This window comes from Phoenix dactylifera, chromosome 15 (assembly GCF_051530095.1).
Source record: "Phoenix dactylifera cultivar Ajwa chromosome 15, Ajwa_hap1_PhDact_Kaust_v1.1, whole genome shotgun sequence".
Classification (NCBI taxonomy): domain Eukaryota; kingdom Viridiplantae; phylum Streptophyta; class Magnoliopsida; order Arecales; family Arecaceae; genus Phoenix; species Phoenix dactylifera.
Genome location: NC_143204.1, coordinates 153,013 through 176,716, shown reverse-complemented (window position 1 = coordinate 176,716; position 23,704 = coordinate 153,013). Strand labels below are relative to the sequence as shown.

At 40.8% G+C, this 23,704-nt stretch overlaps 1 long non-coding RNA gene across 1 annotated transcript in view; it reads left to right on the top strand.

Annotated features, from left to right (window-relative positions):
* The window catches only part of LOC148699819 (uncharacterized), a 63,893-nt gene that overhangs the window by 2,712 nt on the left and 37,477 nt on the right, over positions 1 to 23,704 (top strand). The window lies entirely within an intron of this gene.

Here is a 23,704-nt window from a genome sequence, read left to right as displayed (position 1 = left end):
GATTCCCAGTTTGCTTGAAATATTGTGGTGATTGTTTGATTTTAATTTCAGTAAAAGTGTGAATGTATGCCTGATACACATACACCAATTAATCCGCACATAGTAAGGGCAATCACCCCAACAAGATAAGAACTGAATTTCATCACCAGATTCTTGCCCAAATTAGGTGAATCAATTTTCACATAGCTATCATTTTAATTAAAATCAATTAGACGTTGGCCCCTAGGGACATTCGAGCTCAATAGGACGAAGATCACCGAAAGTTGCACCAATTTCGCTCTGTGGCTCAGTTGATGTCTAGGCAAGCTTTGTCCCAAGGGAGACAGTTCATCTGTTCGAGGCAAGTGATTTTTAAGTGGAACCTTTACAATGCATCATGACCCCCCCACTTACCTGGGAGCTTACCTGGTCAACTCAGTTCATTAGACCGGATTGGAGGCTTAGGTGCCCTCTTCAAACCAGTTAGGAGCTGTCTAGTGATTTTAGGGTAAACACAAGGATTTGATTTGTTTTTCTTTTAGTGCATGCTTGATTGTACTTGACTGATCCAACAAGCTTTAGTGTATGCTAGGGTGTCGTTCCAGATCTTCTGAATAAGTACCTTTTCATTCTGAAATAGAGCATTCTATTAGGGCCCTTCGAGCCAAAATCTGCACCTATAGAACCATAGGATCTATACTACCTGTCGAGATGGCTGAAGAACAACCCAAACTGCTAAAGGAGTACTTTACTCCTTCCATTTATACCTCTCCATCTTGTATTCGACTACCTGATACCACCGCTGCTGTACAGTTTGAGATTAAGTCTAGTGTCATCCAAATGCTTCCCTCTTTTTATGGACTTAACAATGAAGACCCATACAAACATTTAGATGAGTTCCTTGAGATCTGCACTACTGTCAAAATTCAGAACTTCACTGATGATGCTCTGAAACTTAGGCTGTTTCCTTTTTTCTTTAAGGATAGAGCTAAGCAGTGGCTCCATTCATTGGAAGCCAATTCCATTCTTTCATGGGCTCAAATGCAACATGAATTTTTGAAAAAATATTTTTTCATAGGAAGAACGAACCAATTTAGGCGTGCTATCACGAGCTTCTCCCAATCTGACGGAGAAGAATTTCATGAAACTTGGAAGAAATTTAGAGACTTACTCCGAAAATGCCCGCATCACCAAATACCCAAATGGCAATTAGTGCAATGTTTTTATGACGGGTTGTATGAATGAAACCGTCAGATGGTTGATGCTTCTTGTGGAGGTACTTTCATGCTTAAAAGTGAACGAAACCGTCAGATGGTTGACTTGCTTGATGTTGCAGTAGTGTGACTGGTCCTTTGACCTGCGGTGCTTCAGCTATTCACAGTGAGGTTATTGTAGTATGACTGCACATATACATGGTCTCTAGTCATATAGGTTCTTGTTGTGTAGATTGGCTGCAGTAGGTTCACTGTAGGAGTAGGGTATGCACTTACATGGAATCTATCGACCTTGATAGAAAAGGAGTGATCCTATGTGATTTATTAGACTGAGTTCTAAGACCTTAGCCAGGGCAGTAATATAAAGTGAAAAAAGAGTTTTCTACTCTCGAACTCAAGTCGAATAAATCTAGATATATGACAGACGACAGAATTTGACGAGTTATCCATGACCTCCGGTCTGTAGGGATCCACGATAGAAGGACTATATCATACGATAACTGCACCTAGAGGTTCATCATTCTATTCTGCTGGGTGGCCACTACATACTGCTAGGTGTCACTGGTGGATGGTGAGACTCACAGGGATCATCTTGATGGTCGATAATCCTTGGTGAGTTGAGTTGAAATTGTTTCAACCCATTGAAAGGAGTTTTCAATGATATTGTGATAGAGATCGCAATATATCTCACTACCAGTCAGAATAGAACCTATGAGGTCACACACATTAGAGGTATTGACCGATCCGATGGTTGAATGTGATTAGGAATCACAAATAATCAATTAGATTGATAAATGGATAATCCGCTAAGAGTTAGTGGTTGGAAGAAGGAATAATTGCAATCGGATTGCAATTTAATTTAATTAATTGGATTTAATTAATTGGACTTGATCATGTGTCCTACTTGGAGTGGGATTCATGAAGTTCTAATTGGATTAGAATTTCAAATTAAATTAGAGTCCTACTTGGAATAGGATTTCTAAAGTCCTAATTGTCTTAGGGCTGAAATTTGAACAAGTCCTGATTAGATTAGGATTTTCTTAAGTCTTAATTAATTTTAATTTTAATCTAATTAATTAAATGACTCCTAATTGGATTAGGATTGAAGAGTTCAATAGAGTCATAGTTCAATTAAATCCTAATTAGATTAGGATAAGGAGGAAATTGAAATGGGTGCAAACAAATCCTATTTTGAATAGGATTAGACTCATGCAATAGACCCAAATTAAATCACCCCTTAATTTGATTAAATGGCAGATTTAATTGGACTTGAGGGAGGGGCCCACGCCCCTCCCTTTGGGACTTGCGTGAGAAGAAAAAGAGGGGGCTACGCCCCTCCTTGGTTGCCATCTAAAGGGATAAGAATGAGTTCCTAAAAAATAGGAACTCATCTTTATCCCTTAATACTTCAAAAGGAGCATGGGATTTCGGCCACTATTCATGTTTTTCTCCTCATTCCAGCCGTGAGCACCCTCCTCCATCTTCCTCCTTTGAGCCACAATCAAGAGAAGAAAAAGAAAACCTAAGACACCCTCTTCCTTCTTCATCTTGGTTCCAAAAGGAAGAAAAAGAAAAAGGCTGCAGGGCTTTGTTCTTGTTCCTTTGATCCATCATTCTTCTTCCTCCTCCCTTAGGCATTCAAGAGTTGATTGAAAGGCAGAATATCAGCCATCCATGGCCTTCTCTGCAAGGGTGCTAGCACCCCGGGGAGATCCAAAGGCTTCGATCGACTCATTACTTCGTGTGGATACCCGTAGAGGCCGGACGCGTGTGCGGCTTCCACTGAGCCTTGATCAAATACCATGTAAATCAGATTTGCGGAGACCATCTATCCACACAAGATGAAGATATGATCTTCTTAATGATTTTAAAATGGTTTAAAATAATTTAATTCTAATCTATCTACAAACGAAAGGTTTTAAAACACGTTCATGCGATGAATGGATTCCGCATATATTTTTTCGCTGCAATCTGAAAATTATTTCAAAATTTTCATGGCATATGAGGGATCCTAACAGTTTTTACATCCATCTGCCAGATTTCATAATCAAAATGTGCTACTATCGCAACCATAGTCCGAATGGATTTGAGCATTGCCACGGAAGAAAACGTTTCATCATAGTCAATACCATAACGTTGATGATATCCCTATGCAAACAGACGGGCTTTGTAGGTCTCCACCTTTCCGTCTGCACCCCTTTTTCTTTTGAAAATCCATTTATACCCTATGGATTTTATTCCTTCGGATGGGTCGACCAATGTTCATACATTATTGACCTCCATGGATTCTATTTCGGAATGCATGGCTTCCAGCCATTTATCGGAGTCGTTCCTCTGCATTGCATCCATATAGGTGATCGGATCCTCGTCATTTTCATCAAGCTCAACAGGATCCCCGTTTCGGACCAGGAAACCATAGATCAAGCTAACGTGGTACTCTACCAGATCGCCTTAAGGATATTTCTATAATGGGTTTTGGGTTTGATTTAATCAAATCAAGTTCTAATGGTTCAGTAGGTAGTGTCGGTTCTTCTATATGTTGAATTTCTGCAAGTTCAACATTAGAGCAATCAATTCCTTCTATAAGGAATTTCTTCTCCAAGAAGACAGCTTTATTGCTAACGAACAACTTTTGTTTTTCAGCAAGGTAGAAATAATAACCCTTAGTTTCTTTTGGGTAGTCGATAAAAAAATATCTATCTGACCTAGCTTCGAGTTTGTTTGCTTTCAAACATTTGACGTAGGCCGGACACCCCCAAACCCTAAGGTGAGTGAGCACCGGTTTACACCCTGTCCACATCTCATGTGGTGTTTTAGTCACAGACTTATTCGAAACTTTATTAAGAATATATAAAGCTGTTTCGAGCGCATATCCCTAGAAAGATATTGGCAGACTAACATACCCCATCATGGATCGAACCATGTCTAACAAGGTTCGATTTCTTCTTTCTGACACTTCATTATATTGAGGTGTACCAGGAGGAGTCCACTGAGAGAGGATCCCATTCTCTCCTAGATATGTCATAAACTCACTGGTGAGGTATTCATCTCCTCGGTCTGATCGAAGAGTTTTAATACTCTTTCCAGTTTATTTCTCTACTTCATTAGGGAGTAGACATACCCATACCTCGATAGGTCGTTTGTAAATGTAATGAAATAAAAATATTCACCTCTGGCTTTTGTGCTCATTGGCCGACATACATCTGAATGTACAAGGCTCAATATATCATTGGCTCGTTCACTTTTTTCAGTAAAAAGTGACTTGGTCATCTTTCCAAGAAGAGAGGATGCGCAGGTGGTCAATGATTCACAATCATCAACATTGAGGATACCCTCTTGAGTTCACCTGTTTATCCTTTTCTTGTTAATGTGATCTAGCCTATAATGCCAAAGGTAGACATCAGGACACTATCTATTCTAGGGTGCTTACTTCACGTGTACATTATATTAACAGATTGCGATAATATGTAAATGTCATTACTCAATTGTTCATTCATTATAGTAACACCATTCATAATGATATCACAATAACTCTTCTTTATTGAAATTTCAAAACCATTCTTGACCAAAAGGTCTACAGAAACAACATTCAATAACAACGTCGGATAAAAGTGACAATCACTCATGACAATTATATGAGAATTGAAAACTAATTTGAGAGTTCCTAAAGCTAGAACTAGAATTGATCTTCCATCTCCAATGTTCAGAAATTTTTCGCTATTTTCAAATCTCTCACTGATCTGAAGTTTCTGCAACGAATTGCAAATGTTAAACGGACTTTCAGTATCCAATACCTAGGTTGAATTATCACAAATAGAAAAATTATAAGGTGTTATCATATAAATACCTTGATTTGCAACTGTTTGTACTTTTCTCTTGCTAGGTCTGTTCGGATCAAGTGAGGCAATGTACTGAGGACAGTTCCTCTTCCAGTGCCCCTGCTTCTTGCAATAGAATCATTCTGCCTGACTCTGGTCAGCTTTCTTCTTGGTCTAACTCTACTTAGATGTCTTAGCACGTAGCACTTTATTGTTCTTATTTTTCTTGTTCTTCTTTCCTTTCTTAAAGGGACGACACCCTCCCGATGATCCTCCCACCACATGCACCGACTTCTTTTGGAGCTGATGGTCCTTCTCAAAGGTCTGCAGTTGTTGCCCAAGGTGACAAGCCAAGAGGGAGGGGGTGAATTGGTTTTTCTAAATTTTTGCTATCTTACTTTAGTCAATTGATGAGTGAGTAAAATTAAACTAATACACAATACAAACACACAAGAAATATAGTGGTTCGGTGCTTTTCTAAGCACCTACGTCCACTCCCCAAGCGACCCCTTGGAAATTCACTATAATCCCACGGATTACAGTTGGATTGTTTTCCGGGCTCACAATCCAAAAATCTTTACACTTTGGTTTTCCGGGATCACCAAAAACCTATGTTGGTTTTACGGGCTCACCAACGAACCTTCACAATTGGTTTTACGGGTTCACCAATAAACCTACACCGTTGGTTTTGCAGGCTCACCAACAAACCTTTACAAGGTGATTAATAAAAGAAAGAAGAAAGTTGAAGCTCCTAGATGAGCAAATATAATAATTATAAGCTACAAAGAAGAGTTTAGAATATAGTTATTGCTTGATGATGTTGGAATCCCTTGCACGCCTCAAAATAAACAGAACGAACGCAGCGGAAGGGGCATGCACGAGATCCGCATCGCTCATCGCATGAACGTATTTTAAAACTGACGTTCGTAGATAGATTAGGATTAAAACTTTTATATAAGATTAGGAAGATCAGATCTTCACCTTGTGCGGGTAGATATTCACCGCAATCTGATGATCATGGTATTTGTTGAAAGGTTCGTTTGAAGCCGCACAAGCGTCCGGCCTCTACGGGTATCCACACGAGGCAGAGGACCAATCGAAGCCTTTGAATCTCCCCGGGGTGCTAGCTCCCTTGCAGAGATAACTTTTGATGGCTGAAATCCTTTCTTTGAATCAACTCTTGATTTCCTTAGGGAGGAGGAAGAAGAAGGGTGGATGAAAAAGAAGAAGGCCAAAAATCCTTTGCAGCCTTTTCTTTTCTTTGTTTTGGAACCAAAAACCAGCAACGGAGGAAGGGTTGCACCCTCTTTCTTCTTTCTTTTTTTTTTTTGTTGGTTGCTGGCGGCTGAAAACCCTATGGGAGAGAGGGGCCTTACGGCTGACAAAACCCAAGAGCGAGGAAGCTATCACACGGCTCAAAAAAAAGGGTTTTTAAGAGGATCTCACGGCTGAATGGAAATAGCCTTTTATTCCCTTGTGGGGTCCGCCCCTTATTCTTTCTTTTAAGGCGTGTGGAGCTCCTAAACGGCTGAATGAAGTATGCCATTAATTCCCTTGCGGGGTCCGCCGTATCTTGTACGGGATGAGAGGAGGGGGCTACATGCTCCCCTTTTGGAACCCTAGGTGTGAGCTCCTACAAATTAGGAGCTCACGTCTATCTCTTTTTTTTTTTTTTTTTTTTTCTTCTTCTCACGTAAAAACCAAGAGGAGGGGCATGCCCCTCCCTTTTATCCTCTCATGCCCCACGCCCAAGCCTCATCTCATGAGGTGCGTGGGCTCCACTTTCAGCCCCTTTAGTCCCCTCATATTTATCCATAAGATTAAATCAATTATGACTCTTGGAGTCCTAATCTAATTAGGACTCAATTGAATCATGACTCAATTGAACTCTTCAATCCTAATCCAATTAAGAGTCATCTTAATTTATTAGATCAAAATTAATTAGGACTTTAGGAATCCCAATCTAATTAGGACTCATATAATTTTAGTCCTAATCGAATTAGGACTTTAGGAATCCTACTCCAAGTAGGACTCTAATTTAATTTGAAGTCCTAATCTAATTAGGACTCTAGAAGTCCTACTGCAAGTAGGACTCTTATTAAATAAGATCAAGCCATTTAATTAAGTCCAATTGATTTAATTAAATTGCAATCCAATTGCAATTATTCCTTCTTCTACTCACTAACTCTTAGTGAGTTAAAACAATTATCCATCAAATTGATAATTATAAATTATTTGTGATTCCAAAGCATAATTCAACCATCGGATCGGTCAATACCTCTAATGTGTGTGACCCCATAGGTTCTATTCTGTCTGGTAGTGAGATATATTGTGATCCCTATCACAATATCATTGAAACTTCTTTCAATGGGTTGGAACAATTTCCACTCTTCTCATTCGGATTCACTGATCATCAAGTGAATGCCTCTGAGTCTCACAATCCACCAGTGACACCTAGCAGCATGTAGTGGCAACCCAGCAGACTGGAATAGATGAACCTCTAGGTGCAGTTAGTGTCTGATACAGTCCCTCTATCATGGATCCCGACAGGATGGAGGTCATGGATAATTCGTCAAACCTCATCATCTGTCATATGTAAAATTTATTTGACTTTAGTTCGAGATTGGAAAACTCTTTTTCCAAAAACTACCTTGGCCAAGGATTTACAAACTCAGTCTCATAAATCACATAGGATCTCTCCTAATCTATCAAGGTCGATAGATTCCATCTAGATGCATCCCTACTCCTACAATGAACCTACTGCAGCCAATCTGCACCACAAGGACCCAAATGGATAGGGCTCATGTTTATGTGCTCGTCAAACTACAGCAACCTCATTGTGAATAGCCGAGGCATCGCAGGTCAAAGGACCAGTCATACAACTGCAGCATCAAGTATGTCACTGACGAGTGGATAGACATCCAAGTGACTACTTGCTATGGTCACGCTCAGTACCCTTGTTCTCTAACAAGCACTTGCACAATTGCTCCAGTGTCGCCACACTGTGGACTCAAGACTCGTCCATCAAAGAAAGCAATCCGTGCACTAATCTCAGCGGATCGATCACCGTCCTCGTGATGATCCATCGATCAGGAGCAATTCAGGAATTAATCACCAATGACACATGCCTCAAATTCTCAACTCTTGAGAATATGCGTCATCATCTTATTAATTTCTTGGACGATTCATGGACACATAAGAACATGAATGAAAAGAATGCCCAACTTAATAAATTCATAATTAGGTCAAGTACAAATTTATGTCCCAGAATAAAATAATGCATCAGCCAAATTGGCTTCTAGGGCATACTTCTAACAATCTCCCACTTGCACTAAAGCCAATCAGCCATAAACCTAAGCCCCATCTTCTCAAGATGTGCTTCAGTTTTCTGCTGACTTATCTGCTTAGTGAATGGGTCCACCACATTTCCTGTGGAGTCTACTCTCTGATCCTCTACTTATTTCTTTTCTGGGTAGTCGCTTATTTGGTTAAACCGCCGCTCTATGTGCTTCGGCTTCTGGTGAGACCTTGGCTCTTTAGCTAGTGCTATGGTGCCTTTGTTATCGCAGTAGAGTGTTATGGCATCTGATGACATTACACCTAACTCAGCAATGAACTTATTAAACCAGAAGGTTTCCACTGCACCCTTAGATACGGCTAAACATTCAGCTTCTAAGGTAGAATATACAATGATCGGTTGTTTGGAACTCTTCCAATTAACTAAACCACTATTGCACATATTCTGATGTAGACTTTCTATCATCAATATATGTGCATTCTTCTACCTTCAACTCTGATCTTCTCCTAAAGACCAAGAACATGTCCTTAGTTCTTCTCAAGTACTTAAGACTGCTCTTCACAGCTATCTAGCGCTTCTTGCCTGGATTTGACCGATATATGCTCGTGACACTCACAGCATGTGCTATATCAGATCGTGTACATAGCATGGCATATATGAGGCTCCCTATAGCTAAAGCATAAGGGATCTTGCTCATCTGCTGAATCTCTTTAGATATGTTGGGGCACATCTTCTTGGAGAGATGTATCCCATGCCTAAGGGGTAATAATTCCCTTTTAGAGATTTTTCATGCCGAACCTCTTCAGCACTCCCTCTATGTATATATTCTGTAATAGGACAAGCATCCTCTTAGATCTATCTCTATAGACCTTAATTCTCAAAATATAGGATGCTTTCCCAAGGTCTATCATGGAGAATTCCTTACACAACCAAACCTTGACCTAAGTTAGTATGGGAATATCATTCCCAATTTGAAGGATATCATCCACGTACAATACGAAGAATGCAATGGCCCTCCCACTAACTTTCTTATAAACACATGGTTCCTCCTCGTTCTTGATGAAATCAAACGATTTGATTACATAGTTGAAACGAGTGTTCCAACTCCGAGATACTTACTTTTGTCCATGGATGGACCTTTGCAGCTTGCAAACCTTGTGATCACCATCACAGTATCTCATAATCATATTATGCTGCAATAACAAGCAATATTCGAATGGACTTCAGCATGGCTACAGGTGAAAAAGTATCCTGATAATCAGTGCCCTCGTACTGACTATAACCTTTCCCCACTAGCCTTGCCTTATAGGTCTCAACCTAGCCATCCAAACTTAATTTTCTCTTATAGATCCATTTACATCCAATAGGTACTATACCTTCTGGTGGATCTACTAAGGTTCAGACTTGGTTGGAATGCATGGAGTCCATCTCTGACTTCATTGCTTCCAGCCATTGCTCGGAATCGATGTCTAACATCGCCTCTTGTAGGTATTGGGATCCTTACCTTGATCCCTATCTTCCATGAGGAACACTTCCTCTACATCCTCTGTAAGTATACCTAAGTACCTTTCAGGAGGATGGAAGATCCTACTAAATCTACGAGGTGGAGGAGGTACAACATGTACTGGCTCAATATGAATAGGTTCTATAGGCACAATGGCTCATTGCTCTTCAGAGACTTTCTCTTAGAGCTCATTTTTTCTCCCACTGCCTCTATCAAGGATAAACTATTTTCCATGAAGATAGCATGTCGGCTTACAAACACTTTGTGATTCTTTGGGACGTAAAATTGTATCCTAATAACTCTTTAGGATATTCTATAAAACGAGCACTAATTGTCCTGTCCTCTAACTTGTCCACCTGTTGTCATTTGACTTGGGCCGGACATCCCCAAATCTTGAAATAACCAAGACTCAGCTTCTTACCATGTCATATCTCATATAGTGTGGTAGGAACAGACTTAGAGGGAACACTATTCAATATGTAAATAGCTGAAAATAGGGTATCTCCCTAAAGAAACAAGGGTTGATCAGTGAAGCTCATCATGGACCTGACCATATCCAATAGGGTCTGATTCCTCCTCTCTAACACCCCATTGAGCTGAGGTGTACCAGGAGGGGTCCATTATGAAACTATACCATTCTCCTTGAGATAATCACAGAACTCTCCATTAAGGTGTTCACCTCCTCGATCCAATCGAAGAACCTTAATGAGTTTTTCCTGTTTGTTTTTTTTTTTATAAATTTCATATCTGAACTCTTTGAACTTTTCAAAAGCTTCAGATTTGTGTCTCATACACATATCCATACCGTGAGTAATCATCGGTAAATGAAATAAAAATTATGACCCTTAGCCTGCACATCAAATGGGCCACACACGTCAGTGTGTACTAGGGTAAGTATTTCAGTGGACCTCTCCCGTGTCCTACAAAGGATAATTTGGCCATCTTTCCTTTAAGGCAGGATTCACAAATCGGATATGACTCAAAAGTCAATGAGCCTAAAAGCCCATATTTTCTCTAATTTGTTTATTCTGTCTTTTCCTATATGGCCAAGCCTGAGGTGCCACAAATACTTTAGATTTATCTCATCTCTAGATCTTTTAGATACTATGGTACTCACTATACGCTCAGATAATTTCACAGATACATCCAAATATAAGTGATAGAGACTGTCAATCATAAAACCACGTGGAACCAATTTATTTCTCAAATAAATGGAACAACAGTCTTATAAAAATCTTCCTGTGCTAAACAAGATACAGAAATCAAATTTCTGCTAGCAACAGGTAACAGTCCCTAAGTATCCTGAGCATATCTGTCATACCTTCTGGAGGTCTGTCACCCTTCATGTTCTTTATGCTTCCCATATATGTAGGACAGTTCCTCTTCCAATGGAAACACTTTTTCTTGCAATTGGCCTTTTTCTTGGAACTTCCTTGCTTGGCGTTTTCTCGATCTTTTGCTTCTTCGCAGGCTTCTTCTTCTTCTAGGTAGACTCTCTATTGGAAGTAGAAACCAACTCGACAGCAAGAACGATGCCCCTTGAACTCTTCAAGATCCCTAAGGTAGTTACCAATTTATTTAACAATTCTATTTTAGTGCATACAATCTTGTTCATATGGTAGTTTACTATAAACTATTCATATGAAGCTGGAAGGGATTGCGGGATCAAATCCGTTTGCAATTCCTTTTGCATGGTCATGCCGAGCTTCTCAAGATCCTCTAAGTTCTTTATCATGGTCAAACCATGATCATGGACAGACTGCCCATCACGCATCTTGGCCTTGAAGAGCCTCTTGGACACTTCAAAACATGCTGCGTGACTCTGTTCACCATACAACTCTTGTAGGTGATATAATATGTCCCTGGCGGTCTTCATGTTCTCATGCTGGCATTGTAATTCATTGGACATGGATGCCATTATGCAGCACCTAACTTTATTGTTATTGTTCGTCCACTTAGCATGCGTCTTACGCTGACCAGTAATCGGACGGATTGGTAACACAGGGATTCCATGGTCTAGCATATACCCTAATTTCTCACAATTCAAAACTATTTTGAAATTTGCTGAGCCAGTTTTTATAATTGGGTTTGGTCAAACGGTTGTTATATAGGATATGAGTTAAGAGTCTAGAAGCTGACTTTATAATCCTCAGAGAGTAAAGATTCTAGTTAGAATTTTGTACTTGAACTCTATTTGTTTTAGGGCCTTTTTTTTTTAAAACAAATACACCTCCCACTATTTCCTCGAATCTCTCACACTCCTCTGGTAGAGAAACGGAAACCTTGCGACTCTAGGTTTCAAGTGGGGTGCTACGGTTCCACCAATTTACATGCCACCTCACCTAACAGTTATTGGTGACATATAAATGATGAGTGTACAACTCTTGTACAATGCTTCTCAAGCAAGTTGTAGCGCTATCAGGTCTCTAAGTAATGAAGACCTCACCTAACAGTTATTGGCCCCATTCCTTAGTTAAGTCGGACCCACCGTATAACCGCAGAAGCAAAGCCGTCATTGGGTCCCTCACCTAACAGTTATTGGGCCCAACCTTATCTTTACCCCTACAACATCTCATGCCTAATAGAGAGGTCCAATCCCCCGATGCAACTTGCCCACTGTATCCAGCCGAGACAAATCAACGCCGGAAAGATCTTAGCAGCTCTACTACGGTGGAAGACCTATGGACTTAATATTTTTCGAGGAGATTTAATTTAGGTCTCTTTCATTTAATTATCTACATCTCATGCAAATAATTATCTAACCACTATGCATAAACATAAACATAAACATCCAGGCATAATAACAAAAATTAAACTGGTGATGATCATGGATCTAGGATGGGGTCATAGTACAAGCACATGCACGTCAATTGGTTAGATCGTCTTCAACTCTTGACTCGATCTTGAGCACCCTTGGTCCAATTGCGATCAACTCCTTGATCCATCTCCAATCAACCCTTGATCTCGATCCGCGCAAATCGTGCTTGTAGAGGCATGCACCGATCAACCATTGACATGCAAACACATCACAGATTACATCCCAGATAACTTTAAAAATAAATAAAATTAAATAATAGTTACAACCCTTTTTCATGAGACACGCAGGTCTCTAATACATCAATATAAGATGCACGCAGGCATCTGAAAATCTGATTTACATGCCATCACATAACATCACAGAACATCTCAGACATTGCAGAACATTTCAGCACAATTAAAGGGTCCATCCATGATCATCACCATACGCATCTCATGCATTAAATAAAATTTACAGATCTGAATATTTAACAGATTATGTCATCTTATGAGTTGCTGATCATGCAAGATATGATTCTAAATATTTTTAATCTCATTAACAAATCAATAGAATCATTAATCTAATCGCATAGAAAATCAGCATGTAGAAAAATCAGCAAGCTGAAAATTCTGCATGCAGAAAAATTCAGCAAGCATAATCTTTAAATTTTCAGATCTATTATGCCTTAATCATTTAATCCTAATCTTAATCTACGCAACCATGGCTCTGATACCACTGTTGGAATCCCTTGCACGCCTCAAAATAAACAGAACGAACGCAGCGGAAGGGGCATGCACGAGATCCGCATCGCTCATCGCATGAACGTATTTTAAAACTGACGTTCGTAGATAGATTAGGATTAAAACTTTTATATAAGATTAGGAAGATCAGATCTTCACCTTATGCGGGTAGATATTCACCGCAATCTGATGATCATGGTATTTGTTGAAAGGTTCGTTTGAAGCCGCACAAGCGTCCGGCCTCTACGGGTATCCACACGAGGCAGAGGACCAATCGAAGCCTTTGAATCTCTCCGGGGTGCTAGCTCCCTTGCAGAGATAACTTTTGATGGCTGAAATCCTTCCTTTGAATCAACTCTTGATTCCCTTAGGGAGGAGGAAGAAGAAGGGTGGATGAAAAAGAAGAAGGCCAAAAATCCTTTGCAGCCTTTTTTTTTTCTTTATTTTGGAACCAAAAACCAGCAACGGAGGAAGGGCTGCACCCTCTTTCTTCTTTCTTTTTTTTTTTGTTGGTTGCTGGCGGCTGAAAACCCTATGGGAGAGAGGGGCCTTACGGCTGACAAAACCCAAGAGCGAGGAAGCTATCACACGGCTCAAAAAAAAGGGTTTTTAAGAGGATCTCACGGCTGAATGGAATTAGCCTTTTATTCCCTTGTGGGGTCCGCCCCTTATTCTTTCTTTTAAGGCGTGTGGAGCTCCTAAACGGCTGAATGAAGTATGCCATTAATTCCCTTGCGGGGTCCGCCGTATCATGTATGGGATGAGAGGAGGGGGCTACATGCTCCCCTTTTGGAACCCTAGGTGTGAGCTCCTACAAATTAGGAGCTCACGTCTATCTCCTTTTTTTTTTTTTTTTTTTTTTTCTTCTCACGTAAAAACCAAGAGGAGGGGCATGCCCCTCCCTTTTATCCTCTCATGCCCCACGCCCAAGCCTCATCTCATGAGGTGCGTGGGCTCCACTTTCAGCCCCTTTAGTCCCCTCATATTTATCCATAAGATTAAATCAATTATGACTCTTGGAGTCCTAATCTAATTAGGACTCAATTGAATCATGACTCAATTGAACTCTTCAATCCTAATCTAATTAGGAGTCATCTTAATTTATTAGATCAAAATTAATTAGGACTTTAGGAATCCCAATCTAATTAGGACTCATATAATTTTAGGACTTTAGGAATCCTACTCCAAGTAGGACTCTAATTTAATTTGAAGTCCTAATCTAATTAGGACTCTAGAAGTCCTACTGCAAGTAGGACTCTTATTAAATAAGATCAAGCCATTTAATTAAGTCCAATTGATTTAATTAAATTGCAATCCAATTGCAATTATTCCTTCTTCTACTCACTAACTCTTAGTGAGTTAAAACAATTATCCATCAAATTGATAATTATAAATTATTTGTGATTCCAAAGCATAATTCAACCATCGGATCGGTCAATACCTCTAATGTGTGTGACCCCATAGGTTGTATTCTGTCTGGTAGTGAGATATATTGTGATCCCTATCACAATATCATTGAAACTTCTTTCAATGGGTTGGAACAATTTCCACTCTTCTCATTCGGATTCACTGATCATCAAGTGAATGCCTCTGAGTCTCACAATCCACCAGTGACACCTAGCAGCATGTAGTGGCAACCCAGCAGACTGGAATAGATGAACCTCTAGGTGCAGTTAGTGTCTGATACAGTCCCTCTATCATGGATCCCGACAGGATGGAGGTCATGGATAACTCGTCAAACCTCATCATCTGTCATATGTAAAATTTATTTGACTTTAGTTCGAGATTGGAAAACTCTTTTTCCAAAAACTACCTTGGCCAAGGATTTACGAACTCAGTCTCATAAATCACATAGGATCTCTCCTAATCTATCAAGGTCGATAGATTCCATCTAGATGCATCCCTACTCCTACAATGAACCTACTGCAGCCAATCTGCACCACAAGGACCCAAATGGATAGGGCCCATGTTTATGTGCTCGTCAAACTACAGCAACCTCATTGTGAATAGCCGAGGCATCGCAGGTCAAAGGACCAGTCATACAACTGCAGCATCAAGTATGTCACTGACGAGTGGATAGACATCCAAGTGACTACTTGCTATGGTCACGCTCAGTACCCTTGTTCTCTAACAAGCACTTGCACAATTGCTCCAGTGTCGCCACACTGTGGACTCAAGACTCGTCCATCAAAGAAAGCAATCCGTGCACTAATCTCAGCGGATCGATCACCGTCCTCGTGATGATCCATCGATCAGGAGCAATTCAGGAATTAATCACCAATGACACATGCCTCAAATTCTCAACTCTTGAGAATATGCGTCATCATCTTATTAATTCCTTGGACGATTCATGGACACATAAGAACATGAATGAAAAGAATGCCCAACTTAATAAATTCATAATTAGGTCAAGTACAAATTTATGTCCCAGAATAAAATAATGCGTCAGCCAAATTGGCTTCTAGGGCATACTTCTAACAGATGAAACTTCTCTCTTCTTTGTCAAAAATGCTTTACTCTTCAAGGGTGGATGGAGCTCTTAATATCTCTTGAAATCTGCTCAACCACTTTCTTTTGACTCTTTGAATGAAGCACTTGGATGAAGAAGATTAGGGCACTTGTCTTTCTTGTGTAAGCTTTGATATTTTGCAAAAGGATCTTTTTCTCTGATGAATAGTGTCCCTTTAAATAGTTTTCCTCACCCATTAGACACCCCCCATTGGTCAGAATTTAAAAACTAGCCGTTACTTACTATTGGAAGGACAAAAAGTACTTCTGCAGAACTAGCCGTTATGCTTCTGCCCGTGCTTGGGTCGACTCAACTTTTACTGGGGTCGACCCAACTTTCACTTAGGTCGACTCATGCAACATTAGGGTCGACCCTCTCAGGAAACACAGAACCTTGTATTTCAGCCTTCCTTCACTTGGATCAACTCAACACTTTTTGGGTCGACTCAAGGTTCAGTTGGGTCGGCTCAAATTTCACTTGGGTCGACCCTCTCAGAGATTCCAGAGAACTGATTTTTGAATGACATAGCCTTTGGGTCGACTCATGAGCAATTGGGGTCGACTCAAGGTTGGGTCGACTCAAGTTCCATTTGGGTCGACCCTCTCAGGGATTCCAGAGACTTGTTTTCTTAAGGCTTGAAGATGGGGTCGACTCAACTTTTACTTGGGTCGACCCAAGTACTGTTCATCCGTGCCATTTTTGCAGAAGTGTGCCTGATGTTTCCTTGATATGCCGGGGTCGACTCCACCAATCTTGGGGTCGACTCAATCCACACTTTGCTGCAACTTAAGGTTAGATTCATCCATATAATCAATGAAATAACCTTCAAACAATTTCGAATATATGTCATGGTGGTGCTACATACTCTAAACAATGAAAATTACTATTGTCCACTTAAGAGTACGTTTCACTTGAAACTTTGCCGAATTGGAATTTGAATTCACTATCCCTTTTCTATCGCAAATTTTATCTCATTGTTAATCATTAAAATACATCTTGATCTCATTCTACTAATGTACCGAGAGTGACGAACTTAGTAATGATGTATCATATTACCTTATAATATTTAATTAGGTATACCCTCAATGGTTGTGTTAATCATCAAAATAACACTATCATCCTCGATCTCCCCCTTTTTGATGATTACAAAATATTGAGTATGAGCAAATTGATTCGTATCTTAAAATTAGTTTTAGAAGGGCTCAAGTTGCTGAATTTCAGCTTTTCATATTTGAGAGTGAAGTCTCCCCCTTTTTCATCCAAATATTGCCAATTTGAACTTTTGATTTACTCCCCCTTTCTTTTATATTTGGTTAAAGATGAAACATCAAAAATTTGAGATAAAGCAAGAGTTTCAGATTATGTATCGAGGTGTGAGAGGTATGTGCCAAATTCTGAAATTTGATTAAAAGTTTAGATTTTAATACATATCGCTCCCCCTTAAGTGTATATTGTCCTTGTTTGTCAACTTATTACAACTTAATTTTCTTTCATTGCTTCTCCCCCTTTTTGTTATCATCAAATAGGTGCATGGCAATAGATAAGTAGACACAGTAAATAATAAACATTCAGATTTTACTGATCAAACATGAAACATTGTAGTACATTAACACAAAAATACAATGTTCTTCAATCAAAGTACAAAGTACATGATCAACACAAAATACATATGAGAACTAGATAAATCCTAAGCACTAATACCAAAAGTGCTAACATCAGCCTAGGGGGTATCTAATGGCTGTGATCTAGTCCTCATCCTCCTAGCATAAGTGGCGAGGGGAGGTCGAGCCTGATGGGACTGAGTCTGGCGTGGACCTCGCTGAGCTGGATGACTCTGTGCCGAAACCTCTGACTCAGCTGCTCGGGGCACAGATGGACCATGAGCCTGTCTCTCTCTCCGTAATGCTCCAACCTCCTCTCTGAGATCGCTAATCTCAGCAGTCATGATATCCAACCTGCTCGTCAATCCATCAGTGATAGTCCTCGCCTGAGCTGACATAAGCTCAGTCATCCTACTCCAAAACTCATCTGTGCACCCCGTGGGAACAGATGACGATGGGCCAGCCTCTGAAGGTGCCGTAGGATGCTCCTCAGGTACCTCAACCTCAGGGATGGGGTCTCCAACCTCTGGTGCATCACCCTCCGGTGCATGTATCCCTGCTCCTGTACGCACCCACTGCCCGTTCACCTTCTCATAACCCATACGAATTAGGGACCGTGCAGTGTAAGTGTCAGTGTATAGAAGGTGCCTGAAGATCTCTCCCTCTACTGATATGTCATGCTGTCGAAAGACCAGGGTGAGTATCATACCATAAAGCAGGGAGACTCTCGAATTACATATGACCTTCCTCATCTGCCTAAGCATCATAGCTGGGAGGTTCAGGAGAATGCCCTGAATAATGTGCTCTATGATGACCAGGCTCACTCAGAAATGAGATCAAATCTCCCGCTCTTCGGAAACAAAATTCGACCTATGAAGTTGTGCAACAACCTCATCTCAGCTGAAAGAGAGCTTGCTATTACATTTTCGGAATAGTCGAAATCATCATTCTCAAGAATCAACTGTAGAGCTCTCAACTTGTTTTCAGGCTTTTCTGGAGTTGCACCCTCGCAGGGGAGATGAAGCAACTCACTCAAACTTTCTTCTGAAACCCTAACCCTTACTCCTCGGACTTCAGATATAAGCCCTCCCATTCCAACTTTCAGGAAGGCATAGAACTCACGAAGCAACCCTGGATAAATCACCACATCTAGGGAGCAAAGATACTCCCATCCTTGCCTATGGATCCAATCACCCAACCGGAATCCTTCTTGATCCAAAAACTCGGAGTGGATCCTTCTTCCCGTGGTAACCGGTCTCCTTGCAAATTTTGCAAGTTGGTCTGAAGGGGAGGGAGGAGGAGGAGGCTCTACACGTGTCTCACCTTGTGGAGGCACTGTAGAAGACTCTATAGCATTTCTATCAACACGGGTTATCTGTGAAACCCTCCCGGATCGCTTAGCCACGGCTCGCTTGGGTCCCATTCCTTCAAGATCTTGATCTAACGGCTTGGGAAAGCTTCCTTCTACTGTTTGGAGATGATTGGAAGAGATTTGAGAGTGGAAAATAGGATTTTTGGAAGAGGACAAGATGAAACAGTGCCCTAGAATGCTCACGGGTCCTCCTTTTAAAAGTGGGGTCCCGTCGTTGGGTCGACCCCAGATTTTTCTTGGGTCGACTCAACATTGGGTCGACCCCATTCTGGCTTGGGTCGACCCTAGTTAAGAAATTTTTCTTTCTCTTCCTTTTCCTTTTTAAAAATTCTTCCTTTCCTCCAATCCTTACAAATTCTTACTGGGACAATGATACATTAGTAAGGAATCCATAGATGACTAGTTTGACTAATGTTTCATGGGTTTTTTGAAATGGAAGGAGAGTATCATGAGACAACTTGCTCCTTTTTATATCGCCTTAATCAAAAGGATCACATATGCCTAATTCCCTCCTAAGCATATAGAATCTATCTTCACTCAAAGGTTTTGTGAATATATCAGCTAATTGTTTTTCAGTACAAACATTCTCAATACATATGTTTCCATTTTGCACATGATCTCTAATGAAATGATATCTTATTTCAATGTGTTTGTGTTGACCCCCTAATGGATTTTGATGAATACAAAACACTAGAGTATAATTCCCTTAATCTTAACAATTTATTTGAGGATTTCAGGTGTTTAATTAAGAATATTGTTAAGAAATGTCTAGGCAAGTTCCCATATTTTTCAAGGATTTATTGAAGAATTTTTGAGATGAAGAAAACAGATCAGGGACAGCCGAGACGTCTCCGGTTTGTCCCAGAGACGTCTCTGGCACGAACAGAAAGAATTGGCACGTCTGGAGACGTCCCCGGCACCTGGCGAGGCGTCTCGCAGGGTCGGAGTCGACTCCCAACTTTGCGGAGTCGACTCTCTCAGAAGCGGCAGAAAGACCAAACTCAAGGGATGCGCGCGAGTCGTCTCCGAAGGACGCGGAGTCGTCCCCACGCATAAAAAGCAAACTTCCCGAGACGTCCCCAGAAAGCGCGGAGTCGACTCTTTCAGGGAATTCCAGAGGACTTGTTTTTCGGTGATAAAGCTACGGAGTCGTCCCCGACGTCGCAGAGTCGTCCCCATGCAAAAAGCGCAAACATCCCGAGACGTCCCCGTAAAGTACCGAGCCGACTCTCTCAGAAAAACAGAAAAACAAGCATTCAAGCTGCTCTTCTTCAGAGACGTCCCCGTAAAGCGCCGAGTCGACTCCAAACAACGTCAAAAGAAATTTTATACAGCCGAGACGTCTCGCGGTCAAGCCGAGACGTCTCGCGGTCAAGCGGAGACGTCTCCGGAGCGCCTGGGACACGACTGACACACTTTTGCAGGTTTGTTTGAATTTCAAACGTTCATATTTTTGTGTCTAACGGATCTATTGCTTTTTGGGCTATAAAAGGGAGCTTTTAAGTGTCTTCCAACAACTTCTCACCAACCTAACACAAGATCATTCAAGATAGAAGAAAGTGAAAGAGGTTCAAGGGAGTTAGTGCTTTCAAGAGGAGAAATCAAGTGCATTCAAGCTTTCCCATCTGATTTTGTGCTCAACTACTCACTCCCACTCGGCATTCAAAGCTCACATTCAATCCAACACGATCCACATCGGAAGAACCACCATTACCCACGCTTCCAATGGCAAAAAGGGTTCTTCCGGGTTTTGTTATTTCTCATTGATATATTTGCCTTCTTAAGAGCTTTCAAATTTTTGTGAAACACTCGTTTATTGTGCTTGTTCCAGTCAAGGGACTTGGAACAAGGGATAGGCGTCCCAAGCCTAGGTTAAATTGGGGGATTGTAGGGTTCGTTGTTAGCCCGGTGTAAAACAACGAGTTGGGTAGTGCACTCGCAAAACTACCAGACTTTAATCGCGGATTATAGTGAAATTCCCAAAGGTATTTGGGGAGTGGATGTAGGAGTAGTGGAAGCTCCGAACCACTATAAATCTTCGTGTTTGCGATTGACTGTGCTTATAGCTTTATCTTTACTTTAGCGCATACACTTGTGTGTTTTGTTTTTAATTAGACAAAAAGTTTAAAACACCCAATTCACCCCCCTCTTGGGTGACCATCTCTGGGCAACAGTTTGGCTTTAGAGTGCTGAACTGGGTTTTTAGTAAGATTGATGGCATTAGTATTATCACACTTTATAGGAATGTTATCTAGTTTAACTCCATAGTCCTCTAGTTGTTGCTTAAGCCATAGTACTTGAGCACAACAACTGCCGGCAGCTATATATTCGGCTTCAGCCGTTGACAATGCTACTGAATTCTGCTTTTTGCTAAACTATGATACTAAGTTATTTTCTAAAAATTGACATGTTCTACTAGTGCTCTTCCTATCTAATTTGCATCCAGCAAAATCTGCATCAGAGTATGCAAGCAAATTTAGACAGGAGTCTCTCGAGTACCATAATCCTATGTTTGTAGTTCCTCTCAAATATCTAAGGATTCTTTTAACAGCACTTAGATGTGACTCCTTAGGATCTGATTGGTATTTAGCACATATTTCCACACTAAATACTATGTCTGGCCTACTAGCAGTAAGGTAAAGCAAAGATCTAATTAAACCTCTATAAAGCTTCATATCTATACATTTTTTCTTTTTCATCTTTGTTTAGCTTACTAGTGGGATTCATTGGGGTCCCTATTCCCTTGTGATTTTCATTCCCAAACTTCTTTAATATTTCCTTTGTGTACTTAGTTTGATGAATGAGGATACCTTCTTTAGTTTGCTTGATTTGTAATCCGAGAAAGAAATTTAGTTCTCCCATCATACTCATCTCGAATTCTCCTTGCATTAAATTAGCAAACTCTTTGCAAAGATTATCATTTGTGGTACCAAAGATTATGTCATCTACATATATTTGTGCCACTAGCAGATTTTTGTCTTTCCTTTTGAGAAAAAGTGTTTTATCTACATTTTCTCTACTGAAATCATTATTTAGTAGAAATTTGCTTAGTCGATCATACCAAGCCCTAGGTGCTTGTTTTAATCCATATAATGCTTTATGTAATTTAAACACATGATTTGGCAATTCATGATTCTCAAAACCAGAAGGTTGCTCAACATATACTTCTTCCTCTATAAAACTATTTAAGAAAGTACTTTTCACATCCATTTGATACAATTTGAAATTCATGAAACATGCAAAAGCTAGAAGTAATCTAATAGCTTCTAATCTGGCCACGGGAGCAAATATTTCCTCAAAATCTATTCCTTCTTCTTGATTGTATCCCTTAGCCACAAGTCTAGCTTTATTTCTTATAACTATCCCATTTTCATCTAATTTATTTCTAAAGATCCATTTTGTTCCAATTACAGAGTTATGCTTTGGTCTCTCAGTTAATGTCCATACTGTTGCCCAGATAGACAACCCAAGAGGGGGGGGGGTGAATTGGGTTTTAAAATAATTTGAATAATTAAAACGATGTGGTTGACTAATTAAAAACTATTGCAAGTTATTTAATTAATGCTAAGTGCTGTGAGTGATGTGAGGGGAAGAAGAAGAGCGACAATCCAACACAAACACAAGGTTTTATAGTGGTTCGGAGCTAACCCTTGCTCCTACGTCCACTCCCCAAGTCTCACTTGGGAATTCACTATAACCCCCTTGGATTACAGCCGGTTGTTTTCCAAGCTCACAACCAAACTTGTTGTTTTACGAGCTCACAACGAACTCGGTCGGTTTTCCCAGGCTCACCGACTAGAACCGCCCCGATTGTTTTTCCGGGATCACAATCAAACCCTTACACACGTTGGTTTTAACTCGGCTCACCAACCAACCTCAATCCCCTTGATTCAATCCCCGATTGAACCAAGTAAATACAAGTTGTAGAAAGAAAACAGAAAATGAGCTTCTCAAAAAGCAGATGAAAACAATATGAACAATAAATGAAGTTAAGAAGCCTCAAACGCTTTTAGATTGGAGATGAGGAATGGCTTCTTAAACTTCTGGTCTCCTCTTGAAAGAGTAGTCGACTTGAATGCAGGAGGAGGCTTTAATTGCTGGGAAGATGTAGTTGGAAGCAGTAAATGCAGATTTTCCTCTTTTTCGTTGAAGAGCACGTTGCAGAGCTTGAATGCTTGATTAGTTGGAGTGGAATGGTTGTTCTCTGCCTTGCTACAGTCCTCTGTGGCTATTTAAGCCAACCCCCACGGAAACTAGCCGTTAGAGTGCTTTTTCTGCCCGTTCTGAACACTCTGCGCAGCCTGACAATATGACCGTTGGTGGGTTGGAGTCGACTCGCGCGATCAGGAGTCGACTCGGCTGTAGCGGGAGTCGACTCAAGCTTTTCCGGAGTCGACTCGGCAACTGTTCCAAATTTGAATTAAAGTTGCCTTCACGACTGGGAGTCGACTCGTCTTGACCTGGAGTCGACTCGTCAACTTCTGGAGCTGACTTGGCAATTTTGGAGTCGGCTCATCCACTGAAGTCCGTGGATCCAATTTTGAATTTTGTCCACTCGAGTCGACTCGACTGTCCTGGGAGTCGACTCGAATCTCAGAGCCCGAACTCCCGATCCTCTGTCTTTTGGCTCGTCCAGTCTTGGAGTCGACTCGAACTTCCTTGGAGTCGACTCGGCTCTCAGTTTCCGAAAGATGGTCTTCTGCCTTTTGACGTGAAGCTGTCTTGGAGTCGACTCGAGCTGTCTGGGAGTCGACTCGAATCTCAGAGGCAGTAACTTGGTTTTCTGTCTGTCTTGGGGTCGCGGTGTCTTGGAGTCGACTCGCGTATTGCGGGAGTCGACTCGAATCTCAGAGTCCATAAAATGCTCTCTGA